General features: G+C 39.8%; 1 long non-coding RNA gene across 1 annotated transcript in view; it reads right to left on the bottom strand.

Moving 5' to 3' along the window:
* Positions 1 to 9035, bottom strand: part of LOC109308380 — a 102802-nt gene extending 93767 nt beyond the window's left edge. The window contains exon 1 of the long non-coding RNA XR_002100596.1: positions 8549 to 9035. This is a non-coding gene — a long non-coding RNA (uncharacterized LOC109308380). The remainder of the gene's footprint in view (positions 1 to 8548) is intronic.
* Positions 9036 to 9212: the final 177 nt, after the last annotated feature.

Below are 9212 nucleotides of genomic sequence, written 5' to 3'. Positions count from 1 at the left end.
CAGGCTCAGGGGTGATCTGATGGCCACCTATAAGTTTATCAGGGGTGACCACCAGGATCTGGAGGCATGTTTGTTCACCAGAGCGCCCCAGGGGACGATGAGGTCGAACTGTTATAAACTACTACAAGACCATTTCAGGCATAAGGAACAGCCTGCCATTGGAGGTGGTTCAAGCACCTACATTGAACACCTTCAAGAGGAAATTGGATGCTTATCTTGCTGGGATCCTTTGACCCCAGCTGACTTCCTGGCCTTTGGGCAGGGGGCTGGACTCGATGATCTCCCGAGGTCCCTTCCAGCCCTGATGTCTATGAAATCTATTTGAATTTGTTCCTTTACAGGTGCAGACTTTTAATTTAGTAAAGATGAAATGTCACTAACATGCAGAAAAAGTGTGCCACTGTATAGTTACTAATATTTTTGTTTGAAATATAAATCAATATAAGAATTTTTAAAAAATAATTCAACCTTTATTATGAGTTCATAATAATGCAGATTTACCCTTATGCATATTCTGAATCCACTGAATAATTCTTTTAGTCTGGAAAAAAGACCTGCCCTGAACCACAGTCCGGTTCCTAACTTGATTCATAATTTCATTTTTGGAAGAGGGAACGGCAAAGAAAAAAAAACAAACAAGAGGCAAAAAAGGAAACCTGTGTTACCATTATTTTTTCTTTGATAAAAAAAATAAAATAGTCTTATATTGGCAGTACAGCTAGCTGAGTAAACAAGGACTGAAACTCCACTTGGAAGCATTTTTCTGCCTGCATGTCTGTTTGCCAGTAAGAGTTTTTGAATGCTTCATCCAATGTCCAGTATACCAGACATTTCTTGCTTGCTCGCACACAGACAGATTATATATTGGGCTATCACACAGAGCCATATTTTTTTTTCCCCATTAGTTAACAGAGGTTCATATTTTAAAAAGCAAACTTACAAAATAGGAAAGCATGTCTAACATCCAGCACTAGATCATTTCTTCTGTGTAAACTTTGCTTTGCACACAGCATTTGGAAAGAGTGAGAAAAGAGAAACTGTACTTGAAAATTCACTCTCTAAGCAACTGATGGTATGCACGCTTAGACAGCACTAACTCAATAAATCTATGGCCACGTCCAACTCAAATAAGAATAAGTGAAAATTAAATCCAGCAAATACTATATCACCTCATATAATCCCCTCATGCATAAACCTGGGAAATCGAATATTATACTCTGCTCCACCGAGTCCATTCTCAGGGCAGCTACATATTTATGAGAGTATCTGAATCTTAACAAGAAGTCAACACTATGAAAGTGCCTGAGAGCCCCTACTTTGGGTTATTAGATTTAGCAAAGGAATGCTAATCCAGCAGGCAAGCATATGAGCAAGGAAGGTAAATTGTCATTTGTATAAGTGCTTTAGGAGTAGGACCTAGGTTTTATAATTGCCATAACTCAGTTTATTGGAATAGGGAAAGAACTCAAGAAACATACATCTGTTAGCAAAATGGCCACACCCAAAGTCAGTCGAGTAACAGAAATTAAACCATCAGATTCTAAGCATCAACCACTTCATTATATAGTTGAAGAGGCACAATATATTTCTATGCTTAACATCAGAAATTATTTATAGAAACAAGCAAACAAATGCTGGAAGCAAGAATGAAGACACACTCGTGGTTTTTTTTCCATGCATGTCACATTTTGTATCTCAGTGAATAGCATCAACTACAAATCTAAGTGCAAGCAGTTAGGTGGGGAAGGGGGGTGTTTCCCTCACAAAATATAGGCATTTAAAATGGAGATGGTATCCCCTAAAAAATTCCATATGGCTCCAGCGTCCTTCTTCAACTCAAAAATCTGTGGAGGAGTATTTTCAATAAATCATTAGCAATGTGTGCTGAATATATAGACAGCTAGACACCCTTCAATAGTAAATGGCCATAAGAACATCATTAGCTTATTTTTTATTGCAAATGAGACATTTGCCTTTTACAACTTTAATGGTAGGTATAGAAACTTAGAATATTGATTTACTGACAATTGTTGAAAAGAGCAAGCAAGAGATGAAAACTCATTGTTTATTGCCATTACCTTTTTCTTCAATTAAAAACGACTTTTATAAATTATAAGGTATTAAACAACCATCTTAAAATTCCCAACTGCTTTCATTTTTTGCAAGTTCACATAGTACCTTAGAAGCAGACCATTTTTTAAAAATTCCTTCTTTGTACTTAAAGCTACAGCATGCAGAGAAATATTCAATACATATCTTAACAGGAATGCAAAAAACAAACTTTATCATAACATCCTAAATACGAACAGACAACACAATAGCATTAAAGGGCTACTAAAGTAGGGACTGGAAGGCTGTTTTGCAAGTGTATTGTTTACTTCTTTGTTTGCATGTAGGTTCTTTTTGGAAAAAGCTGCATTTACCCCCTACGCCTATTTAAAAACATACGTTAGATACAGAAGCAAGATATTAAATATCATGCTTCTGGTAAGTCAGTCATAACAGCTAGTTTTCTTTGGAAGTAGCTTTCCTATCAGTCAGACATGGGATATTGCTTATAGCTGTATGTTTTTCTCTCTCGCATGTTCTCCCTTTTCCTTGCCTCCCCTTTCTCAGTGGCAATTCCTCCCTTCTTCTTTTCCATTCCCAACCTGTGCGAAACCCCTCCTTATCTACCTGTGGCTCCCTTAAAATCTACTATGAAGTATTAGGAAGTAACATTGTAAATACTGAAGTAATGAAACTGGGAAGATGCCATTACAGATAACTGCTGTTACCCATTTCATTGCTTTTGGTTTCCTTGTCCTTTCTGCTTCTGACACTCTCACCCCATCTTCCCTTTTCCTTCTCTCACAATGTATTCCTGCTGCTTGCATTAGTAGTCTACAGGGTAATATGCTCCATCTGATAGCTATATCTTCCCTTTGCCAACACCTTTCTGCAGACTGGAGGTGAGAGGCAGCAACCCCTTCCTTAGCCAATGCAGGTTTTTTCCTTCCTCTACACCACAGGAGGAGGATGGCAAAGGCTGCGCTATGTAGATATACCCAAAAAGTCACCCCTAACTATCAGCATACACATAACCTGAAGCGTTGAGGTTTTGCATTCTCTCCAATTTTTCAGTATCCTTTTTAAAATACAGACACCAACAATGTCCCCCCACATCCTGTCTCACTACTGAATGAGCAGGGGAGGAGCAAATAAGGAAATCCAACTGTAGTTAGATTGGTAGTGTAGACATATACAGAGTGATTTAAAGAATATAACCTGTTTAACATACCAGAAAGAAGATGAGAAATGACTTGATTACTGTGTAAAAATACCTCTATGTGGGGGTCAGGCCGCTAACTTAATATAGAAGGACAACACAAAAGCTAGTATTTTATATTAATGCAAAACAAATTCAAATAAGAAGTGACAATTTTACAGTGGAGAAACATAACTCATGGAACAAACTAGTTTTCAAATCAAGGGCCATGTCTCATTACATTTAGCATGTTAAATGCATTTCAAATTCAGGGGAGCACAAATTCAAGCAGTAAAACATACTTACACACAGTCATATTGTAGCAAAGTCACAACTTTTCACACAAGAAGGACCTCCAGAACCAATTATGGGCAGCCCTTGACTTACAATGTTTCAAGTTACAACATTTCGCACTTACATTTATAAACTTTCAACTTTCTGATGTCAGTTTCGACTCTACAATGCTTGATCTGATGCGATGCCACACCAGTGAACAAGTTCACTGCATCACCCATCTCCCTGGAGAACATCTGTCTAAACTTCCTTGGACACATTCTTTAAGAAAACAGACGAGACTCCAGAAAAACCTGCACCCAAGACTCCTGAGAAGACTCCAGCCAAGAACACTTCAAAAAGTCCAGCAAAGTCACCTCAAAGAAGTCCTTCCAAATCAATGTGATTACTATTTACAATATAAATAGATTAATGTAGCTATGTTACTCATCTATAATTGATTGAGTACAAAATTCTGGGTTATTTTTGGTGAAAATAGGGTATCGTGCCTTGGTTCAGGAACCGATCCTTCACCTATAACATGGTTTCCTATGGGAAAATCGGTTCTGAGTTACATTTTGACTTAAGATGCGGTTTTCAGGAACCAATTGTGTCGTAAGCCAAGGCCTGCCTGTACATAACATGCGCTCAGCTATTGTTGGACTGCTCCATGGAGACAATCTGAGAATTTTGCCATCCTCACCCAGCTATGGCATCAGCCAACAATCCCTTTGTTGTACCAAGGCTCCAGCTGGGATGAGGAAAGCCATGAATATGAAGAGGAGGGATCCTGGATCTTTGACTTGTCAGGTTCCTCCAAGATCAAACTGAAAGCCAAGTGCCCACAGCCCCTCTTCTGGGGTGTGACCAGTAATCAGCTGACTGCTGATCCTAATCCCAGCACTGCACTGGAGCCAGTATAAGACTCCCATGCAGTGCTGGGACCTGGAGAGAGAGCTGCCCATGTTAAAGACCACAGGAAACATTACCATGCAACTGCTTAGAACATGTTTTAATGTTAATACTGCACAAATCTTACTTGTACTAAGTGTCCCATGTGACAAGTCTCCAGGGGTAGGCACCTTGCAGGAAGATGTGTTTGAATAAGGGGAGTTATTGGACTCAACCCAGGAGTAAATGGGCAACATTTTATAACCCATATTATGTATGAGATGAGACTGGATGACCTAAAAGTTCTGTCTGGCTTTAAACATTTACAGTTGTGTGTCTAAAGCATTTTGAAGGTGAGATGTGCCACCTACAGTTGGTACTAATTATTAATGAACACATGATCATTATTAACAATGGAGTACAGTCCATGGCTAAATCATCTGATAGCAATGAAAAATATATGCTTTGGAAAGTAGAAGGTGAACTACCATATGGGTAAAATATCATCTATACTCACAGAAACTGAAACCCCAGTTTAATTTCTAGCTCAGTTGCTGCTTTCCCAGTCAATAGTTTAATCTACTTTAATGATTATCAGTACTGATGCTTAGGGTAATCACCTTGTCAGATACAATTTTTAGAATCTAAGATCAGCTTAATTGTAATGGTGATCATTACTTGGTTGGATTAAAATGCTCTTAAACCAAATATAATAGTAATATATAAGACGTTTGGAACATATTTATAGTGCCCCAATGCAACACAATGTGAATAAATTTCTTAAGTGTACAACATATATACAACATCTAAAACTTAATTATTTGGACTGATACTAACATTCTTTTGGAAATTAATATTCATGAACAATCACTATCCCTATCAAACTTTCTTTAAAAATCATAACACAAACAGCTGGATTTACCTTTCCTTATAATATAGGGACCTATTCATCTTTTGAGTGTCAGAATTGGTTGGAAATACTCATGAAGCAGAATTCAAAGGAAAAATACAAGTCATTTTCACAGTAACAAGGACTCTCTGCTTAGAGTCAGTTTTAGGTAATGGAATCCGATCACTTCTAGGAATTCTGCCTACCAGCGTAACCTTAAAAAATGTTCCCAGAGCCCAGCTGCCAGGTTTAGTGAGTTATTTTCCTGCTTACAACCAAACCAAACCAACAACAAAACCCCCCAACAAGCCTCCCTGTCCCCCCACCCCCCAACAACAAATACATCGGACAGTGAAATCTGAAGGTGGCACAAGTTTGCTGTAACATTTGCCAATATTTTGTAGACTGGGAAAATTAAGAGTACCTGACAATTTGTTCTACCAAATCAGTACCATGCCTCAGACACAATATTTACCAATTACAATGGCATCCCTGTTCACAGTGCTATTGTTAAGGGTCTGGCAGAGTGTGACTGCTCTTCCAGGTGATTATACTGTAAGTTAAGCATGAGTTCACTTTGGGCTAAAGGCTTTGGCCCAACCCTGCAGCCTCTTACAAACAGCACCAATGACGCCTTCAGTAGAAGATAGGTGCAACTGGATGCTGTTTTTCCAGGAGCCATGGAAAGGATTGAGTATATCCTTCCATCTGCCAAAGGATCCACCTGCCAAGTAAGAAAGACCAAGCAGCATGGAGAAGCCTCTTCAAAAGCTGGGAGACTGGGGAAGGAGTGAGTACAAGATGAAGTCATAAACACAGAGGAAGCCAGGCAGCAGGCCTCCCTCTTCCAGGGCTTTTCTGCCTCTTCACAGCCTGGTGGCTGTGCTGATGGAAATGACTCCTGCTATAGCATGCAGCTGGAAGGTCAGAAATAAAAGTAAACTTTTGAACACAGAGGAAAGATCTCTTTTGCCCTACATCCTAAAACATGCGTGTATAGTGAGCTTATTTAAATCTCTCCATCCTCACTCTGGAACTGTAGATCATACTTTCTGTGACCAACAAATCCCAGAAAACTAGACATACAAAACTTCACCAGGAAGACATACAGTTAACAGATTGCATTTTCCAAATGTGGGTAATAGTTTAAAAAAACTGCAGGTTCAGATATATGCCCTATTCTTCCTAGGAATTAATTACACAATCACATCAGAAAGAATAGATAGTGCATTAACAATTTTTCTATGCAAAACCAGGCAAGTGGGAATTGAGGACTTCACTGGTGCCTCAGGGAAACTGCGCTTGCTCACAGGGTATCATCAGTTACAAGAACATTACCCAGAATGCAAACTTGGGACCTGTAGGCCAGGTACAGACATTCAGTTTCTACCAGGAGAACTGCCATTCTAATAGAACCCAAAAGCACAGACATTCAGGCTTTTTCTCTCAGAACAAAAATGGCAACTTCAGGAGGAAAATAATCCAGCAACAACCAAGGTTATATTGCTCTGGGGACAGTTTCTCTCAGGAGACTAAATGCCTATACACTTCCTCTTAACTCCTCCCTGGTTTTGAGATGGTGCAGGGAGCAGTTGCTACCCCCTTCCCATAGACTGGAGGTGAGAGCAGCAGTTACTGCCCTAACCAGACAGTCCTATTCTGGGAAGAAACAGGGAGCTTTACTAGCTCCTCCTGGCTTCCCTTCCTCACTCCTGCTTTCCAACAGAGCAACAGGGTGGCAATTTAAAGGCCAGCAGCCAGGAGTGTGATTCAGAGAAAGTCTCCCCAGCCTGACTCCCTCTTCCCCTTCTGGTCAACTACCTGGCTGGGCAGCAATTTAAAAGCTGGTGACTGGGAGCTGGGCTTGGGAGACTACACTGCCAGCTGGTGGCTTTCAAATTCCTGTCCCACTGCTCAGCCAGGTGGTAAGGGGGAGTGTAGAGCCAGGAGCTGAGGAAAAGTCTTCACATGCCCAGCTTCCAGCCCTGCTGGCTTTTAAAACTTACCAAAATCCCCCTCCTTGTTTCCCCTAGATGAGATTCTTGGCTGCAGCAGAAGCTTCAGAATCAACCGCCCTCCTGAGGCTGACTTGGCCTTTTGAGGAGGATGAAGAGCTGGTAACTTGGGGGTAATAACTAAGCTCTTTAAACCAGGCCACTGAATTCTTTCATGTAAAGAATATTAATTTCCAAGCTCTCACATAAGGAAACCAAAAGAAGAAATGTTTATACTATTAAAAGTACTTTCTTTTTGCTTACTTTCATGAGTACTAACTATAGGGTTGGATCATAGCGGCTGATCGAAAGCAGGTGCTGACCAGACTGAGGATAATGTTCAGCAGAAACTACTGCAAAGCATGAGTACCTGGGAGTGAGTTAAATGTGGATGACTACTAATAGGTCCTAGCTAGAACCTCTTGTTCATTTTCATCTTTTCCTTTGTTGTTATCCATGTTACTGTATTGGTTGTTTTTATAATTTGTAAATGCCTCTTAATACATTTTTGTTTGAAGACATCAGTACAGAGAAAATTAGCTTAGTGTACACTAATTAACAATAAGTGTGTAGGGGGGAGTGGAAATCAACTACAGGCAGGAAATGCATAAATCCTTTAATCCTGAAGACAGTATCAAATTTACAGTCTAAACATGTGGAAAGTAAGCAGACCCTCAACCCCTGTACTGTGACTGCTAAATCTTTCACATAATACCTGAGCTGTTTTTTCCAGTAGCAGCAAGTAGGGCAGGGAGCAGAGAAACAGATTGGGCAGGGATTGGGAGTAGATCAGTGGTACTTGAGGCAATGGACTTAATCTGTGGCACACATATCAAAAAAGTTGACCATCACTGGTCTACAGTTTCAAGTACAGCTTGGCAGATGAAACAACAGGTTACAATCTGTACCCTTTGCCAGTGTGCTAAGGATTTCAGAACAGCAGTAGAGCTGGAGATATTTTGCCCTGCAGGACCTAGATGTGTTGGACAGGCAGAGAACTGAAGACAGGGCTTTTCCCACTGTCCTTCCAGCTGGTAGGAAAAGTGTTATACTACTTACATTATCTGCAATAGTCAGTACCTAATTAACTTTTTTTTAAAGAACATACCAGAGCATTTTAGCAGGGAGTGGGGGATAATGACCATGCTGACTTTTTTCAGTTTGTTCTTTTCTAATCAAAAACTGATGCCGGGAAGCAGATACCAACTAGTCAGGCTTAAGGAAAAGGAAACATAAGAAAAGTTTACCACTCACCAATGGGAAAAGATGCGACAGCAGACAATAGCTAGATACAAAATGGCTGCTTAAGGTTTGCAGCTGCTTTACTTTGCCACATTTAAAAGACCTCCCCCTGCCCTGAGAATGAAAGCTGGGAAAAAGTCTCCTAGAAGAAGGCCTCCTCCCTACAGTGAGGAAAGGAAAACCTAAATAACTACACACAGGGTTTCTATAAGAAAAATAATGACCCCCCCCATCCAGTTATTTTATAAAACCTCCTATGAGATTTGTTCAGTAGAAATCATTATATATGAATACAGTAGGTTTTTTATAGTAGTATTGTTAACTTTAGACTGTTTATTGAGATATATTTCTCTGTTTCATAGTCATTAATTGTTACAGTAGGAGAGATCCTCTACTTCATTAAAAAAAATCAAACTGTTATGCATGTATAGAGAAGTATGTAAGAATGTAAATAAGGTGCAAAAATAAAGAAAATCCTGCAAAAAAAATCTTTTTCTGGTGTTAGAAATGGAGTATTGTTAGAAATGGAGTATTGTTAGAAATGGACAGCTTGCATCTTGCACCTGATAAGAAAGAAACACTGCCAAGGACTTTTTTCCTTGCCCAGCCTTGCCACAGCTTTTCTTATGCTAAATCGCAGACTCTCCCCCAGCTTCTCCCTAGCCTCTCATGCAGA

This window comes from Crocodylus porosus, unplaced genomic scaffold (genome assembly GCF_001723895.1).
Source record: "Crocodylus porosus isolate Cpor-Errol unplaced genomic scaffold, CroPor_comp1, whole genome shotgun sequence".
In the NCBI taxonomy this organism is placed as follows: Eukaryota; Metazoa; Chordata; order Crocodylia; family Crocodylidae; genus Crocodylus; species Crocodylus porosus.
This window is presented reverse-complemented; position numbering and strand designations above follow the sequence as displayed.